The following is an 11,561-nucleotide window of genomic DNA, read 5'->3' on the forward strand; positions in this document are numbered from 1 at the left end:
TATTGCAAAAAGTTTGGCTTTAGAAAAACATTTAAACCTTTTTGGTCTAACAAACTAAAAACCATTTGAGCATTTTGAGACAACAAAGAAACAATATGTCCATAGTGTCCCTCCCAATAGATTGGATGATTTGGTTGCAGTAATGATTATAAATAGGATTCTTCATTAAAGCTGTTGGACACAAACAGGACTGTAGTTACCTTTTGCTTTCCAACTCCCAGACACGTGAAACACAACCTGTGCTTCCTGGTGTCACCATACAGGTTTTTTAAGTCCTGGCCTAGATTAAATAGTTATGGAAGGGGCTGCTAACTTTACTTCAATTGTTTAGCAATAGAAACAACTTCCACAATATCCATCTCCAATGCTTGTGCAATTCTTTAAATTGGTGCTTATAGGAGTAATTGATTCATCATTAATGACTTGTGGTTGAACCTTTCTTTTCACAACAAACAAATGAAAAACTGTGAAAGCAAATCTGGTTTAATAGTTGAAAGGATAATGGCTTCTGTATCCAAGGTAAAACTTAGATATAACAATTGTGTGATATTTGTTCTTGTAAGTTTGAAGTAAATGGGTCCAGAAGTTTGAGATATGAGGAGCTTTTGAAACCACAGATTATTATTATTTTTAAACACATATCTTGAAAAACAAAAGTGACTTTATTTCTAAATTTAAACGTATAGATGGGGAAAGACAGTTACTTCTCCGAAAGTTGTAGCCAGTATTACTGCCTGGCTCCAAAGCCTGTTTTCTTTCTCCCTGAAATATGCACAGACAGATTCTTTTCCTTGAATTTCTCACAAGTAGTCTGAAAGAAGTGTTTGGCCACCTTTGAGGAAAACTGAACAAGCTAGTTTTGGGATATAGGGGTTTGAAAAATAAGGTGTAAATCAACTTTGGAATATGTTCATGATGCTTTTGTCATACTATAAGCACAAAAAGGAGCCTTTGACCAAGAAAATACAGATCTTGGCAAGACCTAGTGCCTTTTTTCAGAAGTGAGGCTGCATATTTTGACAGTTATACACTGGTAAATTAAGAATGTCAAAATTGTCTGTTGGATTCTGGAAGACTTTATGAGGTCTGGCAAATAGCTGCCAAACTTTCTAAATTCAACAAAGGCACAATAATTTTTTTAAGTCAATCATATTCAGATGCACTTTGGAAACTTATCAAAAGGTCTGAGACTGAATCAAAAATACTAATGTAAGGACTAAGCCCACTCTTACACATATATGAATGTGCACACACACAAGCACACATGTGCATACATACGCGCACACACACTCTATGCCCATTTCCCCATGTCTAAATTAATGCTCCCCATCCTTATCCAGTAGGCCTGTGAGAAGCAGCTAATATTTGCTTTGGATTTGGATTCAGCCGATTCAGACGACAGTGATTCGATTCGGTGATTCAAATCGCTGCCCTGAATCAATTCGGCCAAATCTGATTCAGAGATTCGACTCCTGCCGAATATCCGAATCTCTGAATCACCCAGGCCCACTCCCCACCTGCTCTTTCAGCCTGGCAATGGCTGCCCCACCCACCCCAGCTCCTGGCACTTGGGGGAAAAAAAAGCCCTGACTCAGAGGGTGCTGCCAAGTGAGGGGGGTGATCCTCACTGCCCCCCACTGCCCTACGCTGCATGGTGGGCTCTGTATGAGCCCCCCAACTCCCCCCCCACTGTCCCAGCTGCCCCCCCATGGCTGCTTCACCCACCACAGTTCTGACCCTTTAAGAAAAAAAGAAAGAGAAACCCCCGGCACTCACCATTCCTGCCAGCAGGGGGCAATCCCTGCTGCCCCGCACCATGTGGGGGGCTCTTTCATGAGCCCCCCAAAGCCCCAAGACCACTGTAGGAGTGGTGAGTCCTGGGGCTTTTCTCGGTTTTTGTCTTCTTAAAGGGCCAGAGTTTGGGAGGGCGGGGCAGCAATGGGGGGGGCTGAGGGAGTGAAAGGGGGTTGGGGTTTCATGCAGAGTGGGGCGGTGGGACAGTGGGGCAGTGAGGGGCTCCCAGCAGCACCCAGTGAGTGGGGGCTGGAGGAGTGGACAGGGATCAGGGGGGTAGGGGAGCAGGCAGGGGATGGGGGCTGGCAGAGCTCCGAGTCCAGCTGCAGCAGGGGGCTGCAGCTCCCTGCTGCAGCCACTGGGGACTGTCCAAATCATCAAAGCTCTCCAAAACTTTTCTGAAGATCTTTTAATTGGTCCCCTGATTCGATTTGGATTCAGAGTTTTGGCCACCAAATCGGGCCAAATCTCCTCTGAATCAAATCACCACCAAAAGCTTCACACAGCCCTATTATCCAGTCCATTAGTGTTATCTACCTGAAGTAAGAGAACAGTACTGGAGAGCTATGGTGGGGCTTTAAGTTTGTAAGCAAAGTACTAAATACAAGCATAAGAATTTGGTGCTGTCATCTTATATTTAGGGCTAAATTTAAATAAAGCTTCTGATCACATGATTGGACATATACCCTGAATGGGTGTTGCACATGGTTGAATGTTATACTATTACAATATATACTGAACATTCCTGGCTCCTATTCCCTATATCAAAGATGTATATGATGTGAAAATAAGGCTGTCTCATTATTTTGAATGCATGGCAGGCATAGACTGGGGTGCTTAAAGAAGGTTGTGATACCTTAATTCTGTATTTCCATAACCTCTAACCTTTCCTTTAAAGTTTAGCTTAACATATATTTTTGCTTTCCAATAACAACATGGATAGAGCTTTTTTTTATAACATCATTATTGTTATTGAAAAAAGAAAAAGAACTATAAACATATAAAAACCCATAATTCCTTTAAGTTTTTTGTTGCCTTATATTGTTAATGCAAATTTACAACTGCAACTACAAATTTAATTTTTATTAAGTATATAGATACCAACCCAAGTAAAAGCAATATGCCCTGGAGCTTTGTGAATTTAACAAAACCTGTCATGAATTAACAAATTGTTGTACAGGGTCATATTTTGAAAAGCTACCCATAAACTTCTACCTGGATTTTTACATATACATCTTTTTGTATATGTGGAAGTGGAGTAGTCAGACATCTTGTGACATGGCTAGTGTATGCAAACATGGGTTTCTGCATGCTCAGAAAACTAATCATGCAGAGTTGTGGGTACAAATTTAAGACCAGGTTTAAAGCCACTCTGAAGATGTAATCTGTAATCACCAGTAGATTTACACACCCTGTAAATAAATTTCTAACTACTCAGGTTTGGGGGGTGGAAGAAGTATGTTAGGAGAAGGAGAAGTGTTAATGTTTCAAGAAAGTGTCATAATCATCTTGTTACCTACCTGATAAAGCTGCGTACGGCCATTTAAAACTGAAGGTGAACACTGTTCAGAATTGCTCTCAATTGGGAGAGCAATCCTCATTTTTAGTGGGATTTCACCCCTATTATCTAAAGAGAACCCTCCAAAATATAAAGACATGAAATTAGAGAATATATGTTTGAAAACATTGGTCATAGGATCTGATTTTGTATATTGAGTGTAGTAATGGAGCTGGAAATATATAACTGTAAGACATAAGATGCAGCCTTACTGTTGCATCTTTATTCAACATCAACTTCCAGATGGGAACTATTTTTCATGGTTCATAAAGCCAAATCCAGCTGCTACATTTGGACCTACATAAGGAATCCACATTTTATTGCCTTAGCAGTGCATATAAAACAATTGCTGTTGTTTCTTTAGTGCTGGTGCACCTCACATTTCTCAATGCATTTTTTATATTTAAATTTGGAAAATTGTATTTTTATAGTTGATTACTTAGCTGTGTTCTGTAACAGGATATGGCTCTGATATGGTTCCAGATATCTAATATAACTTAAAGAAAAATGATCTTGGACGAATGGTATTCAACACAGCAATATATTTAGTTACTTACTAAAAGTCTTCAGACAATCTCCTATGTAAACCACAATGATATTAAATACTTTGGAATCTCAGTTTTATTAACAGACAGGAAGTGCACACTCAGTTTCCTTTCCCCTCCCCCTCTCCTAATCAGACTCTTTGATAGTCATGTGTTAGGAATAACCATGGAGTTTCTCCCAAAGCATAATATTTCCACAGCTAAGAGAATTAACCCTTGGTGCGCCTCAAGTGAAAGCCTAGTTGCTATGTTGGAACAGAAAAGGTCATAGTAAGTTTATATCACTAGAGCGTTTATGCAACACTAGCAGCTATCATATGCAGACATAATTCATTTGCATTTTAGATGGTATTGTCAAAGCAACATCAGTTTCAGAGGAGAATTATCCAGCTTGGTGAAATTACCCATCATTGTGCTTTTGTCACTAACCATAATTTCAAGTGTTCTGCATTCACTCAGTCATGTATGCTAAGAATATTTTTTTCTAAACTCTGAACCAGCAGACATCAGTCTGTTTGCTAAAAGAAAACAAATACACACAGAAAGCAGAGAGGTGGTACACAGAGAGTTAATGCATGAGTATGACAGGGAAGCAAGTTTGCTGTGAATTGGGAAGCACAAACTATAGTAATCCCCACCCTGCTGAGTGGCTTCCCCAGAGGTCTGATACAGTGCCAAAGCCTCTTACGCATACTGAGACAAAGCTTATTTCAAGCAGAATTCAGCTCCTGAAGCCACCATACTGCTTCCTGACAACCTCCAATTGCACTGCCTCTGTATTTGTGTTTCCTGCTGTTTATATTTACTTGCTCCCAAAGCCACAACAGCTACAAAAAACAAATAGTTGCTATTGCTGGTTTTTGTATCAATGCAGGTAAAGTGCTTTGCTTCCCTTTTAGTTTTACATAGCTTGTGCAAATAAGCTTTTAATACCTTAGAGAGATTAATTTGGTAATTTTAAACCAGTTTAGAAACACATGCTAAACAATTGGTCATATAATCAGCATCCTTGTTTCAGAGCATTACTGGAGCTGAGGCAAATGGTTTTCAAAAGCATAAAGATACACAAGCATTTTATTAATTATTTCATTACTTCAATAAGAAATTAATTTTTGTCAGGTCCCTGTGGATACTCTTTTATCTGTATCCCTGTCTCTTTGGCCTTCATATGCACATTGTGGGGATATGACTGATTTAAGGAATTAGAGATCTTGTTCAACATAGAGATTTACAGGCCAGATTTAATAAGCCAGATACAGGGCCCTGCTACACTTCCAAGTTAAAGCTGAATAGAAATCAGTTTTTGAGTTGTTACACATTTTTAGCACTAACTTTGTAGATGGTTGGTCCTTTTCATAACTGAATAATCATTTTTATTGTGTGTTAATTACTTTGAAGTTATGGCTGGTCTAAATTTACTGTGTGATTAATCAGTTAATAGTGATATATATGTTATGTGTAGCAGGGGCCAAAGAACCAGTATTACTACTGGTTTAGAGCAATGAAGTTAATGCTGGTATAAATCTGGAGTAGTGCTTTTATGAACAGAGCTTCAACCTGTTCTTAAAAGCAATGTTCAGTTTGATCAGGAAACAAAAATGACACAGATTTTCCCACCGATTGGCTGAATAGTATTTGAAGTGCAAATTACATGACCCGCTCCTAGGTGAAATTTTCAAAACATGACTAAGTCATTTGGGAGCTGACATCCTATTGAAATGTCAGTAGGACTTTTAGGAGGTGCATAAACATTTGCTGCTGAAATGTTCTCTTTTGGAAAATGTGGCTTGTTGAAATCAACAGTTTTGTAGGACTGCAAGTTTTGCCCTGACAGTTTCAAAAATTGAATATATATATATATTTTTTTTTTTTAATATATATATTTTTATTTATTTTTTTTTTTAAAGAAACATTTGACCTTTCCTGATTGGGCTGTTTAGTTTTCTTTATTTCAAAATGTATTGTATTTGGTAATATACCTTAAAAATAAAAATGACACGTTTTGTTTTTAATCAATAAAATGTTTTAATTTAACAACAACAATAATTTTTTTTTCAAAAGTTTAATATTGCAGGACAGAGTTCTCTTTTCCATTCTAATTTACAACAAAAATTAAATTGTAGCATGTCAGATTTTTCCACAGAAGAGGGATTCTTCTTTTTGATCAGCTCTACCCCAAGATACTGGATGTTTTGGGAAATTTTACCTTGATAACTCCAATTCAGTTCAACAAAACTGACAAAACTCATGCCCTTCCCTCCCACAGAGAATACCTATGGGAGCCCAGGAAATAGCAAAGCCACCAATGTGGTAGGTTCAGGGCCTAGCACATTCTCTCAAACCCTAATCCTTTTTTGGAATTGCCTTCCCCTTCAGCAGTAGTACTGCCAAATGCTCCCCTCTGCTGTGAGAGGAGCAAAGTAGTGCACTGAAAATAGCAGGCAGGGGAGCAGTAGTCAAGTCCATGCTCTCCCGTCCTGTGAGCCTGCCAAAGCTCCTCTGAGTGAATACCATGCAACTTACTCTAACCGCTTCTATGCTCATGGAAAGTAGTCTAGACACTGAAGAAGCCAAGGAGCAGGCACTCTGTGGGATGAGCCTTTTAGCAGCCAATACATCTGCAAGCAAAAAACTAGGCAGTGCACAATGTAGTATTTACTCATTCTCTAGGCCTTTCCAATGCCCTCTTGGACAGTGGGATAGTGGGTAACCACAATGGAGGAGTTCACTGCAGCATGGTGCCAATAGGGAGAAGAGCCAAAATGCATTGGCATGGTACAACACATCTTAATGACGCCCTGGGATCTAGGGGCCTGAGATGAATTTTCTTTTAGATTCTGAGGCTTTGTGCAGTTTCAGAAACAATACAGATTTTTGTGTATTATTTATACAGCACCACAGATGTATACATAATGCTCTATATGCAACAGCAAGTAGTGTCCCTGTCCTAATGCCTACCCTTCAAAGGATGGGTCCTAAATGAATCCTTAGGACTCCAATAAGGCCAAAGGAACCTTCAGATTTCTTCAGAGATTTGAACCTGCTTTTCACACAACAAACTAAATGCAACTTAGATTGAGAGAGATGGTACCAGATTTCAAACAGGAACAACCAGTGGTCAAGGATCATACAACACGGGTTATTGCACAACATTCTGTCCCCAGTTCCTTTATTATATAATTTACAAAGGGATACTATTCATTGCATCTTAATAAAAAATGTGATTCTCTTTACCAGCTAAGGGTAAGGGTTAGGCTTTCCCTTCATGAGGGAGCTTGAACAACATTTGTTCAGGGAGTCTTGCATAGATTGTATCCATAGAGCCAGAAAGTGCTTGAAGAAGCTGAAGACAGCAGAAATGATAACTAGGGAGTGCATGGAGTAGGAAGAACACAACAAAAGTCAAGAGAAATTCGATATGTAATATTCCTTGCCCAAGCTTTCAGCTTCAAATTCTTCCCCTTGAAAGAAAACCTTGTCAAAACCTTGTCAATCTTCTGGCATGAAGATTGTAGAGCTTTCTGACCACTTTCCAGAATATAGGCCAAAACATCTTAATTAAAGTAAGGCTTTTTGCATGGATTTTGCATTTGATATTAACATCACAGCATAAACAGTAAAAACAAATATATACATACACTTATAGATGAGCAAAGTTTCATCTTGCTTATCAACATCACGTGTCAATCTGTATGGTTAATAATTTTAACAAAGTCTATTTCATGAAAAAAGAATTTAAAAAAAAACAACAACATTATATTTCACAAGGCAAAAAAATCTATTTTGAACAAGAGTTAATTATTGTGGTGGGTTAAGATAGCGATTGAATTTTTTTAAATGGCAAAAGCTTCTTGATAAAAACAGTGAAAAAAATATTAGAAGTTATTGGAAATGAACTCTCAAGCCACTACATTTGAATTTGAAGATCAGATTTCCAAGTCCACCAGTTCATGCTGTAAATTGATTTGACCTATTATAAATCACAAAAGTGAACTATGAACTGCTGATACAGATATGAATTTTGATACATCAGGGGTGAGTATGTAGAACCACAGTTTTGGTTAAAGGCCTTTCTTTAGTAGATGCTGGTTTAAGCAAAAAAAACCTTCCACTGTAACTATAGGCAGATTAATGCATGAGTAGCTGGGCACAAGCGCAGGGGCCCCTATCAATTCCGAGCCCTGGGATCCTCATCAGCAGGGAAGTAAAAGCAGGGTTTTAAACTGGGCGCAAAACCCCAGCTTTCACATTTATTTCCCTGCTGTAGCTGGGAGCAGGGCCCCTCCCCAGTGGGGCTGTGGGGGGGGGGGGCGCAGACTGGGGCTGGACTGGCTGGGAGAGCTGTGCACTGCTGTGCCTGGGTGGGGGAGGGGCTGGGTCAGGAGTGCCATGCAGCACCTCACTTCTCCAGACAGGCGACAGTGCTTGGGGGGGGCCTTGGAGGGCTATAGCCCCCCAAAATTCACCTTAGCCCTACATAGGCACCCCTTCCAATGCTGCCACCTGCCTGCAGAGGCACAGCATGATGCTCCTGGCCTGAGCTGACCCCATGCATGTGTGCAGTAGCACAGACACAGCAGGGCCCCAGTGCAACGGGGCCAGCGAGGAGCGAGATGGAGCTGTGGATGGCATGGTGGGGAGGGGACTGCCTCAGAGTGATTGAGTGGGGGGGGGGGGGTGTGTGGGGGGGGGGGGGTGGATGTGTGTGTGTGTGTGTGTGTGTGTGTGTGTGTCTGCTTGTGTCTGTGTGTCTGTGTGCATGTGCTTGTGTCTGTGTGTGCGTGCACACCTGCTTGTCTGTGTGTGTGTGAGTGTGTGTGTGTGTGTATGGGTGTGCATCTGTTTGTGTCTGTGAGCATTTGTGTGTCTGTGCATGCATCCATGTGTCTGTGTGCACGTCTGTACATCTGTGTGCATCTATTTCTGTGTGTGTGCGCCTGTGTGTGCACCTGTGTGCATGTGTGTGCGTGTATCTATCTGTTTATTGCAGGGAGAGTGTGTTTGTGTCTGTGTGTCCATGTGCAGAGAGTGAGTGAGTAGAGTGCATGCCCATCTGCACCTGTGTGTGTGCCTGTGTTCATGGCAGGGAGAGTGTGTTTGTGTCTTTGTGTCCATGTGCAGAGAGTGAGTGGGAGTAGAGTGCATGCCCATCTGTGTGCATGCCTGTGTGTGTGTGCCTATGTGTGCATGCATGTTTGGCCATAGCAAGGAAGGGGGAGGGAACAGGGAGAAGATGGGTGCATGTCCCCCCCACACCCCAGCCCAACAGGGTTCACCCAGCCTCCCATGCCAGCACCAGGAGGGGAAGGTGCCCCACCCCGCCCCTTGCAGCCCAACTGCCATGGGGGAGGGGGTCTCCAATTTTGTGTTCGCCCAGCACCCCAGTACACCTTAATCCACCTCTGATTGTAACAAGGATTAAAATGAATAATTTATCTTTACCTTCAAGTCCCTACCCCTAACCCCATCTTCTTTTGTGTTCCTTTGTCTGTCCCTTTTACCTTTGCAGCCATCTTGGATGCCACCATTAAACTCCTTTTCTCTCACAGGTTCTCCATATATGCTTTGTAGTATGCTGCCCCATATTCTTGAAATGCCCCCAAAGATACTGCCACTGATAGATATAGGCTACATCTTCGATATCTAACCAATGTAATACTGACAGGCTGGATAGGCAGGACAGTTAAAAATGGCAGAAAATAAAGGTAGCAAGTAAAAACACTACAGTAACTTAATGTGGAGAAATGAAGGCCTTATTCTACTACCCACCACATTCCTTTGATGATATTGTCATCCATAAATTTCAATGGGAGTTCAGTGCCTAAAACTTTTGAGGATCTGGACTTTAGTTCTTTCTGATTTTTGAGATTAATCTACTAATCAAGAGGAATTAAAGGCTGTCAACTCTACTGTCAAGCAAGCATAAAGCCATTCATTCCAAAATGAACACAGGGACCAAAAAAGGCATAAGTGATGTGTATGTCTATGCTTTATTAACTTCCTCCTATACAAGTATGGAATATTACTAAAATATATTTGTTAACATTTTAAATATAAATATAACTCTGTAGTGAACAAAAGGAAGATAAATGAACTAACAGCAGTTGGTGTGTGACTAGTATGAGTTTCCTTTCATCTGCACCGACTTTGAAGAAAAAACATAGAACCCATTACAAAATGATTATATTCCCCTTCTCCCCAGACCGCAACATTTATGCCTTGTCACGTTGTGTTATGCACACAAGATACCACAGTCCTTCAGCCCTGCCTTAAATGTGTTAGGAGGAAATGAGAGATAAGTAAGAGAACCATAACAGGGTGAAGATAAGTAGTCGGGACAGGTTTTCTCCTCAGCCTACTGTTTCATGTGAAAGGCATTAGCTGGAGGTGGAACACATGGCTTGCTTTGTGTTATTCCCTTTCCCACCAAAGACTGTGGAGTAACAAGAGAACTTTGGGTCAATGGGTTTGTTACAGCAGATATTTCTAAAAGATTGTGGTTAAGTTCCTAGCCATCTTTTCCTCAAACCATGTATATGTCTCACATTCTTTTGATGCCAGATTCCCATTGTCTACCTCTCAAACAGTTCACTCATAACTTCCTAAATCTAACAGCATTTGCGTTCTCATATATGTTTTATGCTTCTCTCAGTTATTAATCTGGTGGAAAAGGTCTTTTTGGGCGAGCAGTTGAAGTACGTGCTGTAAATTTTCTGATACCTCGTTGGTGATCAGCTCTCTCCCCCGTCAAATAAAATACATATATTCTTCATCTTAAATAACTCTAAAATTAAACAAATAACGGTTTCAGTGACACTTCTGTTTCAATAACATGACAGTCTGTTTGACCTCAAAAATGCAGATCATGTCTTCCTATACATGAAAAGCACCATGGTCTTGTGAAATACACAGGTTGCTGAAAGTAAGGCACCTAATTATCTGTCAGCTGCATATGAATTCATACCCAATTGCTTCACTGGGAATTACATGTACATAGGAATGTACTGGGCCTCAGGACTTCTCATCACATATCTGCCACTGACCAGTTCTTCATTTTCAGAAGGCATTGTAGTGTCACATCTTAATGGTCTGAAACAACGCAGCTTATATAGTGGAGATAAGGCAATGTTGAAGACCAATGCTGAAGATTCCTGTGGATGTTTTTTGAGAATTTCTGTGTGTGTTGGTATCTGTATCAGTATCTGTAAAATCGGAAAAGTGCTATTCCCCTATCTACAGCCACAGATTAGCCATGAAAAGCTTATTTTGCCTTCTGAAAATACATAACACTCTGTGGCCCCATCAACATGAGACACTATTGCACAGTTGCTACTGCACAGTTGTTACTGCACATTTATTTAGTACTTGTTTGTACAAGTACTAAATAAATGCACACTAATCCAAGTTACTGCACAATATTGCAGGTAAAAACCATTTTTGTAATGCTACTGTGCAGTAACCCAATTCTACTCCACAATAGCATCATGTCACAGTTTTTGCCACATGACACTACTGCGCAGTAATATTGAGCTACTGCCCAGACAGCATCTTGTGCAGCTGCAGCCTGTGGATGTGAAATATTAACCAAACAAGAGCTTGTAGTATAGAAGCTGAAAAAGAAGCCGGTCCAAAATGGGATGAATATTTGTGGGGAGCAGGGAAAG

The sequence above is a fragment of the Alligator sinensis genome, unplaced genomic scaffold, assembly GCF_000455745.1.
Source record: "Alligator sinensis unplaced genomic scaffold, ASM45574v1 scaffold39_1, whole genome shotgun sequence".
Taxonomy (NCBI): domain Eukaryota; kingdom Metazoa; phylum Chordata; order Crocodylia; family Alligatoridae; genus Alligator; species Alligator sinensis.